General features: G+C 29.0%; 2 long non-coding RNA genes across 2 annotated transcripts; both read left to right on the top strand.

Moving 5' to 3' along the window:
* Window positions 1-11,401: 11,401 nt before the first annotated feature.
* Window positions 11,402-13,610, top strand: LOC149493521 (uncharacterized). Its single transcript, XR_016322446.1, has 3 exons — window positions 11,402-11,774; window positions 12,520-12,600; window positions 13,406-13,610. It is a non-coding gene; the product is annotated as an uncharacterized LOC149493521 (long non-coding RNA).
* A 4,238-nt stretch (window positions 13,611-17,848) lies between these two features.
* LOC149493520 (uncharacterized) lies at window positions 17,849-20,057 on the top strand. The gene is made up of 3 exons (XR_016322451.1): window positions 17,849-18,221; window positions 18,967-19,047; window positions 19,853-20,057. It is a non-coding gene; the product is annotated as an uncharacterized LOC149493520 (long non-coding RNA).
* Window positions 20,058-24,388: the final 4,331 nt, after the last annotated feature.

The raw sequence follows: 24,388 nt of genomic DNA, 5'->3' as shown, positions 1-24,388 counted from the left end.
CAGGGAAATTGACTTAATCAAATGAAAAGAGACATGATTTTTTTTCAAATTTTAACAAATTAATAAGGTGGTGTTTGGTTATGGAGTTCTAATATCCCTATGAAAATTCATCCTTTTATTTGGCGCATTCAGTTGCTAGAATTTTATGGAAAAGTAAGATTTGAGTGTTTGATTGGTATATGCGTAATACATTTTCAGGAAAATACAATTCATGAATTACTTTACCACTTTCTCTCTTCTTAATGGGTAGGAAAATTGAATTCTTACAAGAAAATAAAATGATATTAACACTTTTAATTATCTTACTTTAATGAAAATATTTCATTCCCATCCAAACATGATGACTCGACATGTTTGAGGTTGTTTTTCTAAAAATTTTTTTCCTAATAAAGTAATTTTTTATAAGAGAGTTGAATTTTGGTAATCAATAAACACCTATAAAATAAATATCTGGACAACAAATGAGGATCCGTTTCTGTGTAGTTGTATATTCTTAATTTTTTATTTTCTAGGAACAGAAAATAATTCATTATTATTATTATTATTATTTTAAAGCTATTCGTTTTTTAGATACAGTTGTATTTGCTTTCCTGCTAATGGATGATATTAAAAATCACTTCTAATTATCAATTCTCTCGTTTATTATTAATGGTTGAAGATTGAGAGCAGCTATACTAAATTTTGTTCCGATAATTGCTAATTTTGTGCAATAATCATTGACATGTATTGAGGCTTTATAGAGTGATAATTTTTATATAGCATAGTGAAAACATTAATGTTAATTTACTGTTTAGAGTTTGAGTTGAGGGAGTGAATTAAGTTATGTAATATTTACGTAGATGGAAAAGACAACGGAAAAAATAAATAAATTTTAATAGAAATGATTTTGATACTTAAATAATTTAAATAAATAAAATCATACTAGATTTATATAAATAGAAAATATAATGAAAAATAAGTAACTTTATCAAAAATAAATTTTGTAATTTATAAAAAAAAGCAAAGATGTTGTAAAGAAAGAAAAACGTGGTATTAGAACATAAAAAAGGTGTTTGGTTAACTAACGGAATTCAATATTTCTATATACAAATTTACTTTTTAGAAAAGTAAAAATTGCAGAAAGTAACTATAGGAATTTGGATTTCTTGTTCGGTTGATAATAAAAAATTTTCAACAAAGGTAATTATGTTTTGTTAAATTGTGGAAAATTAAAATAACATAATAAATTATATTATTGCCCTTACTCCCTCATAGTTTACATATTTACTTTTTTTTTTTTTTTGGAAGGAAAGTTTAAATATTTACTTAATCTACAAAGATAACATAATTATATACATAGGTATTAATATGAAATTTCTAAAACATTACTAAGATAGAGTATAACCTACCAAATGGATGATCTCCTAAATAAAATTGGAAAAATTCAACAAATAAAATAGTATATAAAAGGTTTTATTTTCAAAAATAAAATAATATTAATATCTTAATTTTAAATATTTAGTCAAGTATAACTTTTTTTACATAATATTACTTACCATAATTAAAATTATATTTTATTTTAGGAGATTATATATTAGTAAGTTATATTTATTAAGTAGTTTTTAAACAATATCTATATTTCATCTTAATTGGTTATTATAAATTTTTTTGTTGCATATATGTGTGTATGTTATCTTACTTCTCTAAAATTGTTAGATGATAATTCAACCTTCTTAAATAATTTTTATTGGAAATTTAATTTCTTAGAAAAATAAATTTTTTCACAAAAATATTGAATTCGGATAACTAAATGCCCCTTAAGGTGGAACAGAATATAAGATTCATGTCTCAACCAGATACTAAAATCTTATATTTTCATGTCCCACGACCAAACGCGTCACATATAAAAGCGACTTACAACGTTATAATGAAAGCTGATGCTCCAACGCCTAGAAAATAATTATTAATTAATATTACAATTATAATAAAACTAAGTCATTTCTTGAGAATATTTTTCTTCCAGAGATTAATAATTATTGCGGGATAAAAATGACTAAAATATGTATATTTATAAAGTATATATTTAATAGGTAGACTTTCTCTCAAACTCACTGAAATTGTGAAAATTTTTATAATTATGATTTAAGCCTGCATTTTTCACTCTTCATGTTAGTAAAAAAAATCAATCAGAATATATTTGATTGGCAGACCAAATCATAAATGTTGCTTAGTTTTTTTTTTTTTGGTAAGCATTGGAGAATGGAATGAATCTATTATCAGACTATATACATTTTATCACTAAGCTAGGTCTTGGTATCCATAAATGTTGGATAGGTGGGAGATAATTGAAGGTGTATATTTTGGATTGAATGAATATTACTACCCATATGAATTGCACGTGAATGACTCCTTTTGTGCATTATACAACAAACAAAGTTGCAACATAAAGAAATGGGAAAAGGGTTGAGGAGAATTAAAAAAAAAAAAAAAAAAAAAGGTTGTGGAGTTCACATTGAGAGAGAGAGAGAGAGCATCACCATCTCTGTAGAGGAAAATGTAGAAGAAAGGAATAGGATCAGTCAAAGACATCCTTTGCATAATCACATGGCTGGCAGGCATGGTGGACCAAGGTTAATACAGCAGAGAGAGAATCAAAATGACGAGGTTAATGTTTTGAGATAAAGAGGAAACAGTATAATAAAGATTACAAATTGATATTATTCCTTAAACTAGAATATTAAACACATTTATAAAATGTAATAATATAAGATTGAATGATTATTGCAGATCAAACTAATGATTGTGAGTGATGCTACGAAGCTAGCAACCATTATTCTATTTCTTATAATATTCCACCAACCACCCTACTTACAAGCTTAGTGCTAATGGGATCCCATTCAGAGAGGCAGAGGAAGATCAATAAATTTAAAAAATATAGATTTATAAAGCTTATTAATATTCGAAAAAATGTTTTACTCTTTCGAAAATAGAAAGTTATTTTTCTTAAAAAATAATTTAATTTTTTTTTTACTAGAAAAATATTTTCTGTTGACTTATTTTCTTAAGCGTCCAAACAACGAAAAATTGTGAAAAGTATTTTGAAAATTGTGAAAAGTATTTTCCTGTAAATTATTTTCCTGTAAATTATTCTACGGAAATAAATAGATCCTAATATTGTATATTCTCGACTAAAAATGATTCAAATTCATATATGTATATAATTTTAGATATAATCACACTTATGAAATTAAATTTGTGATATATAAAATTTAAAGATGTTGCATGAAATTATCAAAATTAAAAATTTTATGATAAAATTTAATAACCAAAAAAATTGAATTTTTTTTTCAAAAAATAAAAACATTGAATTTAAAAGGTTTTGGTAATTAAGTTTATTTAAAAAAGGACTTATCTATTAGAAGATCAATTTTATATGAAAATAAAACCAACTTATAAGTCTTTAAATTTTAAAATTATATTTATATATATATATATATATATATATATATCAATAGTTAAATTTAGAAATGGAGGGTGGTCTCATCGACTCTATGTCAATCTCTATCTCTCTCCATATCTATAGATTTGCGTGCTCGCGCGCATGCAAAGATCTTTGATTAGACGATGGTTAAGAATAATTGGGTTTTGATGGGTCTTCTTCTTGACTCATCATTTGTTGAGTAGTCAAAAAGCACATGCTTTATGCTTACCACCAACGAATTAAAAAGCGGATTCATAGGTCTTAATCTTATCATGTTCTATGTTTTTTTTTTTTTTTTTTTAACTTTCAAGGAAAATCATGTTTTTTATAGCTACTGTCAACCTAGGGTTTTATATCATCTTCGACCCAAATTTTTTTTTTAATTTTAATTATATTATTAAAAAAAAATATAGATAATTATTTTGAATTGTTGAAACACCTGTAATTTTTTTTATAATTATGATAGTAAGTTCTATGTTTGATTTAATTGAATATTTATAAAAATTTGTATTATTATTATTATTATTATTAATGAATTATATTTGTTAAAAAATTGACCACAATATTTTTGTTTTAGAAAAAATTTATAGCATTTTTAACTTTTATTTTAACTCATTAGTTAAATTCATAAAATCAAATTTATTAAATTATTCAATTCATGTAAAAAATGTATAATTAAATTCTCACAGTTACACTAATTACATATCAAATTAATATGTTATATGTAAAAAATAAAAAACTAAAACCTATTATAGCTAATATGAAAATATATATACCATTACCAAAATTTAGTAATTTTATAGACTTAGTCAATAGGTTTTCTATAAAATTTAAAATGTTTGCAAAAATAACATACAGGTAACTTTATGTACGCGATGAAATATGAATAAATACTTCCAATAAGTTTTTACAATAGAAACCTGAAGTATTTTACATATATCATGGGAGATGGAGGGTTTAATAAATAATTTTACAATTAATACTTTTAAATTGTTTATAATATGTAAAACAATATAATATAATATGTAAACCTTGATTAACATATATATATATATATATATATATATATATATATATATATATATATATATATATATATATCAATCTGTTGGATAAACAATTTCAGTTTCTATAATAACGAGAAAACAAATTCAATTTTGAAAAGCTCACTTCACTAAGAGGATGAAAATCTTTATGCTCTATTATACGAGTAGATTAAACTTTCCGGCAATTATACCAAAGAGAAAACATATATATGAAATATTTTATCTCCCCTTTTTAGCTAATAGGAGATGATATCTATACATATAAATCGCTCAAGCGTAAAAGATGAATGTCTGTCGTAAGTTATCTATCATCTCTCTTTCGAACAGTGAATGATTGAGAATTTGTTTGGTTGCAAAGAAAAAGAAGGGGTCAAGTTAGTTGAAACGTAGAGTTTGTCTTTGCTGAATTCACTGAAGAGGCTGCACGCTAAAATTTGTCTTACTGACCCTTTTTCTTTTTTCTCTCCAGTAAAAATGTACTTTAATGGAAAAAAAAAAATGTTTATCATCATTACAAAGGCTAAACCATATATTGTTTTCTCCAATGTGTTTACTTACATGATCACATCTAAATTTCAAGTTTGACTCGCTCTTCGGAATGTAATCATTTCGTTGTTAAAGCAACTTCTTATCCTTCAAATATTTGAAATTTGACAAAACATTATTTTTAAAAAGTTAGTTAATTTAACCAAACATCTCCAACTTAAGTAGTGGAGTAAATTTCATTTTAATCTATGTTCATATAATTTATACAAGCAGAGTTTTTTTTTTAATGAAAATTGATGTAAAAAATCTATTCTTTAAAATTTATTTACATTAATGGTATCTATATTTTTACATTAAAAACTTTAAAATGACTAAAATAAAGGAAGATAGTTTTTAGCATTCACATGATTTCTAAAATTACTGAATTAGGCAGAATTTTTTATATAAAAAAAATATCTAAAATGAAAATTTTTCTATATAAAAAAACAGAAGGAGTACTAAATCATTATTTAACATTAAAAATAATTGTATTTAGAATCTAAAATTGCTGTGTTCAATATTCCGCTTATACAACCCAATTATCTATTTCATTAGTTATTTATTAATTATCTTATTACTGTAGTTAAGATTGTTCAAAATCCAACCGGATCGCTCAGTTTGGATTTTTAACAGCTCTATTATGATAAAGTAAACTGAATAATTAATGACTTTAATTATACTGGAGGTAATTTTTATTTACCAAAATGATGTAAGTTATAGGCTGGAAATGGCAAGGAGACAACAAGATGCCCGTACGAGCATGCTGACATCCCATACCAAAAATAATCAATCTCACACCTGTAATCCAACCTAATTAGGCCCTACTGCTGCGTTTGGATGGGAGTAAAATATTAAGGGAAAGGAAGTGTTTGACAAGAATATTGAAGGAAAATGTGTATAACGTTTCTCTTAAAATCACAAAATTGCAAAATCTCTTTAAATTGAAAAGAAAATAAGCATATTTGAGTCAAAATGACACTGTTCATATATAATTGTAATAAGGCCCATTCATATTATAAGTTTAAAGATACATAAAAAAGGTTAAAATTGTAAAGTCATAGATTTGAAAACAACAAAAAAATATTGGAATTTCTATTATCCAAACAGGGGAGAGGAAATAACAAAGAAAATAGAATTTTTTGTTACTGTTTTTTTCTCTTTATTTTCTTTCCTCCCTCATCCAAACAAGGTGTACAGACAATGACGTGTCTAATGGCAGTCTGAAAATCTACGGTCACTGATCAATAAACCTTTTTAAACGGTGTTGATGACAAGCGCAACAGCAGAAAAACAACAGTCAGCTTCAGTAGACGTGCCGACAGCACGTACGCATTTGCAGGTTCTAATTGTTACACTGCTCAGGAGGTTCAGAATTCAGATGCGGTGCCGAATTCTGCCACGTGTCACGCAATCAAACTTTGACTTCCTTTGGTCAAAACTAATCGTTGTTAGGCAATTATATAAAATTATTTGCTTCAACGGATTCATAGCCAAGTTTATATAACAAATTAATACAGAAAGAATTTTTTAAAAATATTATAATTTTTTTTAATATATAATCAGAAATACTTTCATTTTAATTAAAAATATTATTTTTATTAATTTAATTCATAAGTGAAGTCATAAATTCGCTGTAGATAAAATTTTCCTCTTATATCTATCTCAACGTGAATTGATCCTGTGTTTTCTGGTACACGTTAACAAGCAGTATTCGACTATTTTCTCCAAATTATCTGTTTGATGGCCCCACTAATATAGCTGAAAACCGGAAGTGATCTCTCAACACGTGTAAGCATCATGGAAGAAGAATGAATATTCCCTCTCTTTGTATACCAAACACTGGAATCTGGCACTTATTTTTGTTTTTGTGATATATTATGATTATTTTAACAATTTGAAAGAAATTAAATCTTTCACGTTAATTAAAATTTATGAATTATTCAAAGTATATCAGTTTAATTAATTGGACTAACTGTTCAAAAAATAATAATTAACAGGACTAACATTTGTAAATTTGTTGTAGTTTTATACTTTTTTTATTTTTATATATTTAAATTTAATTGAAATTTTTTTTATTTCAATTGGTTAACTTGAAAATAAATTATTCTTTTTTTTTTTTTTTGAAATGTGAAAATAAATTATTCAGCCATTAGGATATTTGTGAAATATAGTCATTCAATCTGAATTAGATCTTTCAATATAATAATTTGCTATTAATAAACTCCAAATATTAAATATTTCTCGATGATAAAATTTCAGAAGTGAACTCGTCAATCCGATTAAATTTGCTATAAACAAGGGACTTTGACATGATTGTAGATGGGATTCCAAATAGCTATATTATTTTAACTGGTAAAAAATCCAACTGAGATTTGCTGGGTAGTTTTTCTTTTCCAGAAGAAATTAAAATAAAAATTTTATTATAAAACAACCATGTATATACATATATGAAATACATATCAATATATATAGGAACTTTAATAGTATGACATATAAAATCCAATATAGCATAGGAGTAAAATTGTAAAATTTAAGATTAAATTTCTGTATTTAGTCAAAAATAATATAATATTTAAGATTACTCTATTAATAGGGTGAATGGATGAAACTACTGGAATCTTGGAAAGGGAGATTCCATATTCTTATCTTTTTAATTTTTATTTGAAACAAAATACAAATATTAAACCAAAAAATAATAAAACTCAATAAGCATATTGAGAGGGTTGGATTCCAAATTCTTTTGTGCCGTTGCTTTCATTTAATGGTTTCAAATGTCTTGTTATGGAAGATTTTTGTGTTTGTTTATTTTTTGGTATGCTACAAATATATATAGGGATTGGTCAATTATATGCCTACCAAGAATTTTGGTATATAATATAATTATTGGCTCTAATTCAATATATTTAAATTGTAATAATTAATATATAATAACATATAATTAAGAGATACAGAGAACGCAAAGGAATTTATTTAGCTTTAAACCAAAAAAAAGCTATGGGAGGAAGATTTGTAAATGTTGTCAATTGCTTGTAGTAACGTCATTGATTTTGCTATTGTTTATCCAATATCAGACAATCTTGACTCTTTAACGGAATTTAGATAATTAGAATTGGTCTATTCTATTTTTTTATTAATTTTGTTTTTCTTTATATTTTTATTCAAATTTAAATTCATCGTGAAGCTAGAAGGACCGAAAGAATGTTTTGGAGTATACAGTATGATAGCTCTCCCCTTTATTTATTAAATTGATGAAAACTCCTACAATTTAGATATATAAATAAGAAAATCAAAAAGACTGTATTTGATCGATTAAAATAAAAGGGAGAAAGAAAACACTTTAACAATTATAAGAAATTCCTACATCATTATGGAGAAACAAAGATGATAGATTATTAGAATGAGAAGAAAGCAAATGAAAATTGTTAAGTTCATGGTAAACATGCAGCAATTGATAATCCCATCTCACGTGCATTAGAGCTTTGAGTGAATTAATAATAAATTTTAATTCTAGTTTTGAAATTACGAAAGTACTAATAAAATTATGCAAATATTTCTAACAACTAGTGGAGTAATGTGCAGGTGTCAGCTGTGGTAGAAAAAATTATTTATCCTATAAAATATAGCACCATAGACATTGAATTTCAAATCACAGCCCATGCATAAAGTATATTTTTTATTTTTATGCTACTTTTTCTTCCAAGTATTATAATAACAACGGTTGTGATTAGCAGGCAATCAATTAGAATCAAATTGCGGATAGATTATGGAAAATACTTACTTATATTTTATATTTAATTAGTCATTAATTTTAGCATCTTCATAAATTTTTTTAAATAATTTTTAATAATATTTAATTAGTATTGGTAAAATACACCAGCTAAATTTATTATAGATTAACAAAAAAATCTTAAAAAATTTTAATTTTATTAGTTTAAAAAATAAATTAATTATTTTTAATATAATATTTATTTTTATTGATTATATTTATTTTCTACTTAAATTAAAATTCTATCGACCAAGAAATAAAATAAATATTAATAAGTTAATATTTTAACAAAATTCTATTAATAAAATGAATTTCAGTATTCAGTATTTTTAAAATTAAAAAAATAATTATTATACCTGAAACTTGTACATATATAAAATATAGAATCAACATATAACAGAAAAAGAAAATCAAAGAGAAATATTATTTTTACGTACAATTTCTAATAACGTTATGTGTGTCTATATATATATATATTAATAAAAACATATTATATGCATGTTACATATTATTAAATTGTATAAATAATAATATGTATGCCTCACTACAAAAAAAGCGCCAATTTGCGACCGATTTTTGCGACCGACTCAAATCGGTCGCAATTTTGCGACCGACTTGCGACCTATGGACAAACAGTCGCTAATTGTAGCGCTAAAAATTCCCGCGAGTTTATTTTTCAGTTTGCGACCAATTTGCGACCGATTTGCGACCGATTTTGCGACCGATTTGCGACTACATGTTATTTCGTCGCAAAATTGCGCGCTTCAAAATTAGGAATAAATTCTACAACCTATTTGCGACCGATTATTGGAGTCGCAAATCGGTCACAAATCGGTCATAATTTTATTGTGAAGTAAAACGACATCGCATAGTTAAAAATTGCGACCGATATTAATTAAATTTGCGACCGACTAGTCGGTCGCAAATTTTAGGGCTTTAAACGCTAGACACCCTCCTTCTTCTTTCTTCTTCTTTCTTTCTTCTCCTCCTCCTTTCCTCTCCTTCGTTTGCAGCGCCGCTCCAGCCCCTCCTGACACCGTTCCAGCTTGCCTGACGCTGCGCCAGCCCCTCCTAACGCCGCTCCAGCCCCTCCGGTCACTCCATTGCTATTTGGACACAAGTTGAGGTATTTTGCAATTTTTTTTTATTTTTTTATTTTGCGATTTCTGTGTATTTGGACATAATTTTTGGTATATTTGTTTGTGTATTTGATAGTTAGATTAGGAATTAGGTACTGTTATTATTATTATTATTTATTATTATTATTTATTATTATTATTATTGTTACTGTTGTTATTATTATTATTATTATTATTATTATTATTATTATTGTTACTTTTATTATTATTATTATTATTATTATTATTATTATTATTATTATTATTGTTACTGTTATTATTATTATTAATATTGTTACTGTTATCATGAAAAGGTATCATTTCTAGTATATATAATTTGTTCAGAATTTATTACTTTACTTGAATTTGTTTTTTTATTTTGGATTTTGTTCAGGTAAAAGCAAAGGGCACTTTGATGCAAATGGTTGGTGCAGATTGGTTGAGATCTGATCAACGAGAAGATGATCTCGGTGGTCGTCCAGAAAGCATTGTTCAGGTTATTATAGAACTCTATTACGTTCGGAATATGTCTGTTAAGCAAATGTAATGTAATCAAAATTAAGTATTATTCAAATGTAATGTAAAAGCATTGTTCAGCTCGAAAATTAAGTATTAATCCTAATATTAGTATTTGAGTTAAAAATGCTTAATTATTCAAATGTCTGATAATTTTCAGCTCGAAATCGATGTTCGATCTTCCACAGTTGCAAAGAGGAGTGGTCAATCTTGTTCTTGGATACTTGAACAATTTGGTCATAGAAATGGCATTTCTGATACAGGTAAAAAAGAAAATTTCTCACTCTTTAATACCATTTAAAATTTTTTAGTTTTGAGTACATTTACAGTTAGAAATTTCAGCACTTATATTATTCATTTAATAAAATTTTCAACATATAGATTTCAGTTTTACTAAATATCAGATTTCCTAGAAAAGTGTAATAGCCTGAATTTTTAATAAATCAAAAATCTGAATTTGCGACTGTATGGGCTTCAGTGCCGAGTAATTTTAATCTGGGCCTAAATTGCGAGTTGGGCTCAAGCCCAAAACAAGTTATCGGAACTTCTAGTTGAAAATAATTTAAACTTTTTAGAATCGATATTGGAACACTTAAAATAATAATAAAAATTAGATTTACCGATTAGTAATCCTAAATTTAATTAAATTAATTAAATAAATCAAATTAAAGAGACTAAAATGGGGTTATTCAGTAAATAATTAATTGTTGATAAACAGGAACCGTAAATTGGCTTAAAGTTTCTTGAAACCAAGAGAAAAACCAGATAGTCAAACAAAAATAGAGCTAAATCATTGAGTTGAACCAAACCGATTCGAATCGAACCGGAATGGCCCAGAACCCTCTAGAAACGCCTTCTTTTTTTTTTCTTTTCTCTTCTCCTTCCCTTGGATCGCGCGACCTCCTCCTCCTCCTCTCTTCTTCTTCTTTTTCTTCTTTCTTTCTTTTTCTTTCCTGCGCCTACGACTCCGTTGCTGGCAGAAGCAGATCGCGCCTCCACCAGTTCAAGCGGAGCCATCGCGCGCCACTGCCGCTCCTCACTGTCGCTCGCCGTTCTTCTTAGCCTCTGTCCAGGCGAGCACCGTCGGCAGGAGCAGCGCCTCAACGTGTCAGTTGTGCCTCAGCTTAGTTGCAGCTCCAGCGCGCCTCCGACCACCAGGAGCAGATCTGTCGCGCCTGCCATTGCACCGCCAGCTACTCCGCCGCCAGATCGCGCCACCACTGCAACTCAGCCCCTCATGCGTCGACCTCAGGTGGTCCAGCCGCTTCTAGCGCGCGTAGTTTCGATCCGGCACGCGTAAAAGTCCGATCTAGCAACCTGCGACAGAAATTTCTAAATTTCGGGTATAAATTAATTCTAATAATTTCATTTAGCAAGTTTGATTAGTTGAATTAATTTAATTTAGTGTTGATCCGTCGGTTAATAAAAATATACGTGATTAATTAAAATTAAATTCTGGTAATAAATAAAATTGCTGGGAAATTATGATTTATGGAATTAAAGAAAAATTAACAAAATATTGTTGATGTGGATAAATGTGAAGGACGGGCTAATTGACTGGATTGATTGCCCGCTGGATTGGGCTATGAGAACTTGATAAAATGATTGACTGAGTTAATTGGTGGATAGTTGAATTGTAGGGGAGGTGCTGTCGAAATTTTGGTAGAAAATAAAATAAAATTTATTATGGAACATTAATTTACTAACGGCACTTATCTGAAATATATAAACAAATAAATAAATAAACAAGAGTAATGAATTTATATATAGTTTAATAAATTAAATACCGACTAAAATTATAATCATTATTAATATTCATATTTATGTTAGTATTATCATAAAATATTACTTAACAACTAACTAAACGTTTTATTTAAAGGCAATAACTTAGAATAAATAAATAAATAAGGAAATCCAATATATATATATATATATATATATATATATATATATATATATATATATATATATATATAGTTTAAATTAATAAGTGAATTAAATAACTGATAACCAAGACTAATACACGAATAAGAAATATAATCTGTCAAATTAAAATTTTTACTTATAATTTTATTGTTTATTTTAAAGGTTTATGGAATACCAAAATGCGAGAACAAAAGCTGGAAGCATGTGGCTATAAGACAGTCCTTTAAAGGACAATAAAGAACTGTGAGTAGTGTTAGATAACTAGTATCATCCGCCTGCATTCATGCATTCACGGCTAAATGTTGGCATGCATTATTTTGTTGAATTGCCATATTATGATGTACTATTTGTTGATATTGAAAGTTGTTTGATTACTTGTGCTATGAATATACTGTGCCTTGTTTGTGTGGAATTGGGATGAAGTGGACCACCATGGGTTTGTGAGGACGGTTTGTGATATGGATCCTGAATATGATGTGATAGTTGACCGTCGGCCGGGAAAATGGGAGATCGGCGCCCCCGTGTGCACCTGATGATATGGATTGTATGGAAAACCACAGGATGGCATCTTGTTGTTGCGCACCTGATAATCTAGATTTGATTGTAGCCCGCAGGGTGGCCTCCTGTTGTGAGCACTTGATGATCTAGATTGGATGGAGACCACCGGGTTGCCTCCTGTTGGTATGGAAAAGAAAAGAGAGAATGGAAAAACAATGAGAGGACTGGTCAGTGAGGATTAGACCAGTTGGCCGTATGGGGGATCGGCTCCCTGGTGCACATGTATGAGAGGGCGAGCCATGTGTGAGGACGGCTCGTTGGGGTTTCAGGTGGTGCCACTGACTAATTTCCACGTGATGTGATTATATGAAGGTGATAATAATTGTGGTTGCTGTTGTATTGTCATTTGTGTGACACTGCATGATCATAAATTTAATCGATAAACAAATAAAAATATTTTAGCATCTGTATGATTGTGTGGGGTGAGAGGGTTATCTAACCCTACTCATTGAGTTTGGCGCTCACTCCTGCCTGCCTATTTTTTTTCCAGGTAATAGAAGAAAGAAAAATCCTATGGAGTTGAGACATAAGTATAGAAGACTGTAAACGATAAATAAATGATGATGTAAATGTACAGGTAGAGTTCCGCAATTGTATTCTAGTGGGTTGTAGATGAACTGTACTAGTGATACATAATTGAAATAGATTATTGGGCCTGTATCCACAGTTATGAATAGTAAATGAGATTTGCATAATATAGGCTTACTACGGGCTTCGGGGGCCTTAAGCCCACCCAGGTCCTAGTGCCGGTCCGGTCCATGGAAATGGGTCGTGACAAAGTTGGTATCAGAGCATAAGTTGGGCCTTAGGAATCAATTGCGGAACATAGGAAATTAAATATAGAGCTCCTATGTTGGGATCGGCCGTAACCAACAAAGGAGGTGTAGTCTGGATTGAATTCCATTTTAGTGCCGGTGGACGCATCGTGCACGAGGATGGAAGGAAATCTATATGAAACTTAGGATGAGAACTAAAGATACATAAATAATAGTAAATTATAAAAATGTTTGGGTAACTGACGTTTATAAAATAAATACTTTGAGTTTTGCTAAGTCCCCTCCATCCAATTTTGAAGCAGAAGATCAGTTGAAAATTGGTGTAATGGCCTGATCACCCAGTACACCATGATTCGACAAGAGACACTGCTTCGAAAATTATTTGAAATAATTTAGAAAAGAATTCGAAGTTTTAAAGACAATACGAAAGTGAATTTATTTGAACTATGATTTGAGAAAAATGTTTTATTATTTGCTTATTAGAAATTGTTTTGAAGTTGCAATTAATTTTTTTTGGTTTTATTGTTCTGTCGGCATGTCACAAATTTATTTGATTTTAGAATTTTAAATTACTCACAATGATTGCATGTTTGATTTATTTTTATCATATTGTCTATCCCGAGGACTAAATTAGGCTTACAGAATCAATAATGATAAATTAATAATTAATGGCATGGAATATGAATTTGAATGATAATTTCAATTAATATAGAAATCAAATTTTAGAAATGTTACGGTTAGGGATTACAAAGTGGAAATTGTAATTTACATTAAATTAAGGGTTAGTAAAGGAGGATTTAGGACAAATAATCATACTAGACAAGAAATCCTCAACTAACCAAGGCGAAACTTAAGGATGTAAAAAGAGAAAATTTGTAAATTACTTAAGTATAACCTTAAGGAGAATAGAGACTTATTGGAAAAATTAAATAGAGTTAGACATGGAAACAATAATTTGTGTCTAAGTACAATAAAAGGTACTTGATTGGGCAAATCTCGCTATACAAAATTTAAATGGAGTAATTAAAGCAAAATAAAAGAAGGTAAATTAATTATGTGATTACAGGTGAAGAAAATAATTTTAACGGGATAGGTAATACTGAGGTGAGGCAGACTAACTGAATAAGATAAAGAAGCAGGTAAAACTTCCTTTGTAGAAATTAGTATGAAGGGATAGTTGGTATAATCAAAAAATTAATAAGGTGAAAGTTCAGTTTGTAATAAATTTATTAGACATTATATAATTAAGATCCTAGCACATATGGGATACTTAATGGGCTAGACTAAGTTCATGAATCTATTATAATAAAATGAATGTAGAAGATGATGAATAACTTTAAATCGTAAATAGGGAATGAATTAATCAGAGTATATATATATATATATAACAATAATAATAAATGAATAAATAAATAAAATTCAAATGGAAAGAAACATGCATGCTATAGGAAAACAAACTTAACAAATTAAGGTAATTGGATGTATCTAGGTAGAGAGTTCTGTAGAAAGGACTAATATCATTTATTAATCTAAGTTACTTATAAGAAAACTTATATAAAATCTACTTTAAAGAATTAAGTACGAAAATTAGATCGAGGTGCTAAATAGAATGAAATAAAGATTTAATAACATTTGGAAAGGGATAAAGGTTAAAGATAACTCATGCTGAAGTAGAGATTGAAGAATTAGACTAAGGACATTTAAGAAGTAATGACCTTAGGATGGAATTCCATTTCGTGTAGAATGCTAGTTTTACGATTCATGTACCCATAATTAAGCTCTTTTACGATAAGACTTAAATGAGATTGGGTACACTAAGAAGATATGAAGGATAAAAGAAAGATTAAAATGAACAAAAAAAAAAAAAAAAAAAAAAAAAAAAAATTTAAATTGTTTTTAATATATACAGTCAGTTACCCATAGAATGGTCAACCTAGAATATAGTTGCCAACTCATTAGTCGAATTTTGAATCAGCAATTAATCTAATGGTGAAACAATGTACAGTGGAAGTATTAATAAATGAGGATTCTTAAATTACTCAAAATCCTTAGTTAGTAGACACATTCGATGAAATTCACATGAGATAGCTAGTATTGTAGACTATTAGTACAAATAAATCTGACGAGGCAGAAATTTTCTCAAGAATAAGAAATAGAAATCAATAAAACTTAAAGATAGATACGTTAAGAACTGAAATTTTTAGTACTATGCCTTATGGACTGTAATGAATTGTGACAAATCAGAACTAGAGATACTTGATGTTTAAATTTAAACTTTCAGGTAGTTTACCAGATCATAAGAAAATTATTCAACTTTATGGGACGTTTTAGAGTTAAAAAAAAAAAAAAAAAATATATATATATATATATATATATATGTTAATAACATACAATTTACACATGTAACAATTGATTTCTCCGGGCTCTTCGATAAATATTAAAATTAATTAATTTAAATCTTGGCAGGATGGTTGTCGGTAAAGAAAAAGAATATTCGAAGTTGACCCTTCTGTGAGACAATGCTTTGACTTAAATTGATTAGGGGGCTATCTGAAAATGATAACAGTAGTAGATGTAAACAACCCATAAATGTATTAAACAATTAAACTTCAAGAGGAAAGTTCGAAAATAGTTATTAAATTAGTGAAATGTACAGTTATTAGTTGATATTAGTTGAGGTTGAGATAATAGCACCAGGTGGCCTTGTGCTAACCTGAGAAACTAGAGTCGATAAGGTTAAATGAATAAATCTAAGGAAGTTATAAATACCTTGCTAGACTTAAATAAGAGAAAGACTGATGAACTAAAGACAGGTGAGATAGATAAGTTGATATTATATTCTAAAACTTTGATGAAAAGTGAAACAATTAGTTTACGTATTATGATGCTAATTAGAGATTTGCTAAAGTCGAGACTTAAGAGATTTGTTAAGATAAATGTTAAATGATAAATGGTAAAAAGTAGTAGACGTAAGGACGACGATTAAATAGAAAGTGTGGACAACGAAAAATTACAAGAGAATTTTCTTAAAATTTTGGATTAAAATAACAATTTTTCAACCTTGATTAGTAAACAATTTGGCCATAACATATGTAAATTAAATGAGTCAATTCTCATTATAAATAAATTGAATTTCACATGACTTTGCTTTTGTAAATATTATCTTTGGTTTTCATAAATGAATGCGTAATAAAAGTTAATTTTTCAAATCAAATTATTATTACTATTATACATTTATTGCTAAACTCGGTTAGATGAAAGCTATTTATTTAAAGAACGATTTTCTAAAGATTTCAGTAACTGTTCGATGATAGTAATGGCGATTTCGGTAATAAAGTTTCTTATAAGCTTCAGATAGGTGGTACTATATAGATTGAATGAAATTTTGTTCTAAATATGATAATTGGCGGTAGAAGTACACTCAAAATACCCCAGTCACTGCCTTTCCTCGATCTGTGTTTTCGCTTTTGAGCTGTCTCCTTGGTAAGCAATTTCTTGTGACTTTAAAATTCCCCATGCGTTCATTCTCATTCTTACGTATTATATTCAATTCGAGGACGAATTGTCTTAAGGGGGGGAGATTGTAATAGCCTGAATTTTTATTTTCAAAACTTTTGAATTTTTAATAAATCAAAAATCTGAATTTGCGACTGTATGGGCTTCAGTGCCGAGTAATTTTAATCTGGGCCTAAATTGCGAGTTGGGCTCAAGCCCAAAACAAGTTATCGGAACTTCTAGTTGAAAATAATTTAAACTTTTTAGAATCGATATTGGAACACTTAAAATAATAATAAAAATTAGATTTACCGATTAGTAATCCTAAATTTAATTAAATTAATTAAATAAATCAAATTAAAGAGACTAAAATGGGGTTATTCAGTAAATAATTAATTGTTGATAAACAGGAACCGTAAATTGGCTTAAAGTTTCTTGAAACCAAGAGAAAAACCAGATAGTCAAACAAAAATAGAGCTAAATCATTGAGTTGAACCAAACCGATTCGAATCGAACCGGAATGGCCCAGAACCCTCTAGAAACGCCTTCTTTTTTTTTTCTTTTCTCTTCTCCTTCCCTTGGATCGCGCGACCTCCTCCTCCTCCTCTCTTCTTCTTCTTTTTCTTCTTTCTTTCTTTTTCTTTCCTGCGCCTACGACTCCGTTGCTGGCAGAAGCAGATCGCGCCTCCACCAGTTCAAGCGGAGCCATCGCGCGCCACTGCCGCTCCTCACTGTCGCTCGCCGTTCTTCTTAGCCTCTGTCCAGGCGAGCACCGTCGGCAGGAGCAGCGCCTCAACGTGTCAGTTGTGCCTCAGCTTAGTTGCAGCTCCAGCGCGCCTCCGACCACCAGGAGCAGATCTGTCGCGCCTGCCATTGCACCGCCAGCTACTCCGCCGCCAGATCGCGCCACCACTGCAACTCAGCCCCTCATGCGTCGACCTCAGGTGGTCCAGCCGCTTCTAGCGCGCGTAGTTTCGATCCGGCACGCGTAAAAGTCCGATCTAGCAACCTGCGACAGAAATTTCTAAATTTCGGGTATAAATTAATTCTAATAATTTCATTTAGCAAGTTTGATTAGTTGAATTAATTTAATTTAGTGTTGATCCGTCGGTTAATAAAAATATACGTGATTAATTAAAATTAAATTCTGGTAATAAATAAAATTGCTGGGAAATTATGATTTATGGAATTAAAGAAAAATTAACAAAATATTGTTGATGTGGATAAATGTGAAGGACGGGCTAATTGACTGGATTGATTGCCCGCTGGATTGGGCTATGAGAACTTGATAAAATGATTGACTGAGTTAATTGGTGGATAGTTGAATTGTAGGGGAGGTGCTGTCGAAATTTTGGTAGAAAATAAAATAAAATTTATTATGGAACATTAATTTACTAACGGCACTTATCTGAAATATATAAACAAATAAATAAATAAACAAGAGTAATGAATTTATATATAGTTTAATAAATTAAATACCGACTAAAATTATAATCATTATTAATATTCATATTTATGTTAGTATTATCATAAAATATTACTTAACAACTAACTAAACGTTTTATTTAAAGGCAATAACTTAGAATAAATAAATAAATAAGGAAATCCAATATATATATATATATATATATATATATATATATATATATATATATATATATATATATAGTTTAAATTAATAAGTGAATTAAATAACTGATAACCAAGACTAATACACGAATAAGAAATATAATCTGTCAAATTAAAATTTTTACTTATAATTTTATTGTTTATTTTAAAGGTTTATGGAATACCAAAATGCGAGAACAAAAGCTGGAAGCATGTGGCTATAAGACAGTCCTTTAAAGGACAATAAAGAACTGTGAGTAGTGTTAGATAACTAGTATCATCCGCCTGCATTCATGCATTCACGGCTAAATGTTGGCATGCATTATTTTGTTGAATTGCCATATTATGATGTACTATTTGTTGATATTGAAAGTTGTTTGATTACTTGTGCTATGAATATACTGTGCCTTGTTTGTGTGGAATTGGGATGAAGTGGACCACCATGGGTTTGTGAGGACGGTTTGTGATATGGATCCTGAATATGATGTGATAGTTGACCGTCGGCCGGGAAAATGGGAGATCGGCGCCCCCGTGTGCACCTGATGATATGGATTGTATGGAAAACCACAGGATGGCATCTTGTTGTTGCGCACCTGATAATCTAGATTTGATTGTAGCCCGCAGGGTGGCCTCCTGTTGTGAGCACTTGATGATCTAGATTGGATGGAGACCACCGGGTTGCCTCCTGTTGGTATGGAAAAGAAAAGAGAGAATGGAAAAACAATGAGAGGACTGGTCAGTGAGGATTAGACCAGTTGGCCGTATGGGGGATCGGCTCCCTGGTGCACATGTATGAGAGGGCGAGCCATGTGTGAGGACGGCTCGTTGGGGTTTCAGGTGGTGCCACTGACTAATTTCCACGTGATGTGATTATATGAAGGTGATAATAATTGTGGTTGCTGTTGTATTGTCATTTGTGTGACACTGCATGATCATAAATTTAATCGATAAACAAATAAAAATATTTTAGCATCTGTATGATTGTGTGGGGTGAGAGGGTTATCTAACCCTACTCATTGAGTTTGGCGCTCACTCCTGCCTGCCTATTTTTTTTCCAGGTAATAGAAGAAAGAAAAATCCTATGGAGTTGAGACATAAGTATAGAAGACTGTAAACGATAAATAAATGATGATGTAAATGTACAGGTAGAGTTCCGCAATTGTATTCTAGTGGGTTGTAGATGAACTGTACTAGTGATACATAATTGAAATAGATTATTGGGCCTGTATCCACAGTTATGAATAGTAAATGAGATTTGCATAATATAGGCTTACTACGGGCTTCGGGGGCCTTAAGCCCACCCAGGTCCTAGTGCCGGTCCGGTCCATGGAAATGGGTCGTGACAAAAAGTAAAATAAAAAGAAATAAAAGCAAGCGAGAACTTATTTTTGGTGAATTTTATTTCATTGAATAATGCAAAATATATATTTGACACCTAAAATCCAAAATAAAAATTGTGTGTAGGCTGAAACTGAAGAAGAGCTTCCAGAATTTCTTGGAGCATGTCGACTTAATCATCTAGATGCAGCAAAATCAGTATTGGTATGACCATAATTTTCACCATAACATTTTTGTATCTTCATGTGAGATTGGATCAAGTAAGGGCAGAGTGAAGAAGAAGAAGAAGAAGAAGAAGAAGAAGAAGAAGAAGAAGAAGAAGAAGAAGCTGTAAGACTTTTATTAGTAGAAGCTCTTTCTTTTCCATTCAATCAAAATGTCATGATTCTTTGCTAGGTTAATATATTTTGTGGGATACTCAATTTTCTTTTTGGTTGTCTAAATATGTATAATGTATTCAAAAATATGTTTTATGAACACATTAATTATAACTAATAGATTTATTTAACAAATAAAAGAAAAGAACTCTAAATAAGGCTCAAACATTATCTTTTTAGTATAATATGCAGATGATGTCCAGCCAAGAGCGGTAAGGCTGATGCCTTGAGACCTAGGTTCTAGGTTCAATTTTACATGTGCGAAAAAATTATGATTTTATAATAATATTTATTTTTATTTATTTTTTTCAATTTTGCGACCGAATTTCACTATTGCGATGGACTTTTTCTGCAACCAATTTGCGACAGCGTTTCTAAAGGAAAACACGACCAAATTTGCGACCGATTGTTTTAATTTTGCGACCGATTTATCGGTCACTAATTTGCGACTGACAAAAAAATCGGTCGCAACTTTTTTTGCGACCAGCATTTTTGCGACCGACGTGTGTCGGTCGCAAATCGGTCGCAAATAAAATTTAGCGACCGATTTGTGGCCTTTTGCGACCGATTGGTCGGTCGCAAAAGGCCGTTTTTTTTGTAGTGCCTTTTCTTGTAAGTTAAATATTTAATGAATTGTGATATTAACTATATATTATTTAGATTATTTTATGATATTAATATCGTTCCAATTTGAGTTACTTGGCGAATAAAATAGGAAATAATCGGGTGTTGAATTATTTAGCTATAGTTTAATGGTTGAAAGTTCAATTAAAATCCTGTAATTAACGAATCTAATTATAATATTTTAATTTAATTAATATATTTATTATATTTATTATTATGATAATAACTAATTTTTGAAATCTTAATATTTAAATTACATTAAGAATTTTATAAACAAAAATTAATAAAAATTATATATAAAAAATAAATATTCAAGGAGTGCTATATAGTTCTTAAATTCCAGTATAGTTAAAGGTAAATATATAGATTTAGAAAAAATAAATCAATTAATTTTGTATACATAAGAATTTTTCAAATGAAAAATATTAATTAAAGTCTTAACTTTCTTATAAGCTAAGCACCACATTTCTTCGCCGAGCGGATTATATGAACAGAGCACCGCAATTTTCCTCGTTCAAAGCCATAGCCATCAAACTCCACTGTATATGCATATTAGCCGATGGGGTAAATTAACCACATATATAAATGATTGGCATTTTCATGTACTAATGAATATCGATCTCATTATTTCTTATTTTAATTTTCTTTTTGATATATAGAAAGTCTGATGAATCGAGAGTTGTAGACTATGTAGCAAGAGGATAACTTTTGTGGTAGAGATGATTCGATTTTTTACCTTTATATGTTTTACAAGATGTGAAAAAACTAATTAAACTATGTCTAGTTGGTTTTTATTTTTATTTTTATGATAAAAAATAAATTGAAAAACAAATAAAAATCTATTTTTTTTGTTATTTTTACATGTTATGCAATTCATTTTTCTAATTCAAACTATTGTTTTTTAACACTTATATAAAAAAAAAAATAACAACTATGTATCAAAACAATGGCTTAGAGCACAGCAAGGAGTACCAATCTAGAGCTATAGCTTTGCCTTTTTGTTTTTTAATTAATAATTATTATACACTTGTTATTTTCCTTACATCATTTTTTCGAAAAGATGGCATGTTTTTTCACAAGTGCTTCCACACAAATTCCTACTATATGGCCATCTCTTTTTATTATTATTATTAATGAGTGCATCTTAGATTTATAGCCATAATTTAAAATTAAAATTTTAAGTCAACATTCTAATTTCATTTTCTGTTATTTTAAGTCTAACACCTAATCAAACATTTATTTTTATCAAATATTTTTACTTTAAATGCTAGCTAACATCTAACAGTTTTGCTAAAACAGCTATTAGAACACCTAACGGCTACTATAACAATTAATATTATTAAACAAATTATTAATTTTCTTTGTCTATAAATTTTTTAACTGATGATTGTTTTTCTACTAATTATTTTTTCTATGTACATATGTAAAGTTTTATCCAAAACATCTTGCTAGTCTAAGGCATTTTCATATTTAACCACGTTATTTTATGCTTACTAATGTAAGGTAGGATTTACTCAAAGGTGTTGCATTTGCTTAATATAGAAGATGCGTGTTGGGATAAGTGTTTGAATATTCTTCTTCTTTAAATGAAATTGAAGATTTGATAATAGATATAATAAATACTTGTTGAGAGTATTTTACTTTTCTAATAGACCGATTCGATGTGAACAGAATTTAATTATAACTCAGCGAATCTGGAATACCTCTAGTTAAACCAAAAAAAAAAAAAAAAAAATGAATAATATCCAATGACACGCTGAGATACACCCTTTTCGTATTATATTATTATTATTACCGTGCGTCATTTTATTCCATTAAAATGCACCTTTTTCACAAACCTGGATTGTTATATTTTATGTCCGAGATAGGGAGAATTGGAATGGCATCAAGTTGGCGGATTCATCGGAGACAATGATCAAGAATAGAATTTTCAATTTTGAAGAATTTGATCCTTTTTTTCTTTTTTTGGAGAAAAAGAATTTGACCTAATTGGCTAGGCTTTGTTTTAAGGAGTCATGATGTTACACGGTTTTAATATACAATGAATACGTACCATGTAAAAAATTATTCATTAGAGAATATTTTGAAGACATTAGGAATAAGATTTCAATGACAAAAAGAAAGTCCTCGAAAATTCCTATAAATCTCTATTTGGGTGAGGTGTGACTTGCAAGAACTAAGAAGTATCAAAGTAACGCTGTGTTTTCTAGTGCGTTTTAAAATATAATTCATTTGAAAATTTAATTTGTTTATATTTCATTTAAAGTTTAAAATTTGGGTTCAAGCTTACTTATAGGAAAATTACAGTACAATTCTTGTGATTTGTGAAATGCAATTAGTTCGTCTCTGTCTTTTAAAAAATAAATTAAAATGTCATTATATTTTACTTCTATCAACTATAAGGTCATTTCATTCAATTTTTGCATATTTTTTTTGTTAAATACCTTATGAAATGATGAAAATATCATTGTTTTAAAAAACACGGGACGAATTAATTGTATTTTTCAAACTCTAGAAATTGCACTGTAATTTTTCTGATATAATATTTTAATATCTCTTCTTTAACCTCTGTGTTTTTTTGTTTACTTAACGAAAAATATATAAAAGTTAGACAAAAGAATCTAATAGTGCGACGGAAGTAAATATAAAGAAAAATTAATGTATTTTAAAAAAATAAAAATAAACTAATTGTATATCGCAAATCATTTTCCCTTCTTCCTCGTGTAAATCATAAACTCTGTTTGTATTTGACTCCATCTTCCCGCTTCCCTTCCCCTGGTCCCATGCATTGATATATCTATGGGAAAAAAAAAAATCAAAGTTTATAATTTTGAATATAAAAAATATTTATTTATAAATTAGAGGCGAATTTGTAAAAAATTGTTTTTTGTTTTGTTTTCCATTAGCGAAAGAATGCTGTGTTAATAATTTAAATTAGAAAAATAGGTTATGGCAATACACAAGGTCCATAAAATGGTGATCTTTTACTTATTTTGTCAGTCTGTGTTTTCTAAATGTAACTTTTTAGTATGTAAATAAAATGATATCAAACAAATTCTTAGAAAGCCATCGGCTTGGGACAACTACACCTCTAAATCTAACCATTATGGTTAAATAGTTCAATCTCATGTTAAGCCTTATATATTTATATTGATAGATAAATTAAGTGAATACTATGTAATTTTGTAAATTATTATCCAAGAATTTTCATATTTAAAAAATACATGAAATAATTTTATTTTAGTTTGGTTCAAC

Source organism: Jatropha curcas, chromosome 9 (genome assembly GCF_041381405.1).
Source record: "Jatropha curcas cultivar XTBG-Jc1 chromosome 9, XTBG_Jcur_1.0, whole genome shotgun sequence".
Classification (NCBI taxonomy): domain Eukaryota; kingdom Viridiplantae; phylum Streptophyta; class Magnoliopsida; order Malpighiales; family Euphorbiaceae; genus Jatropha; species Jatropha curcas.
Note: the sequence above shows the minus strand (reverse complement) of the source record. Positions and strands in the feature narration are given on the sequence as shown.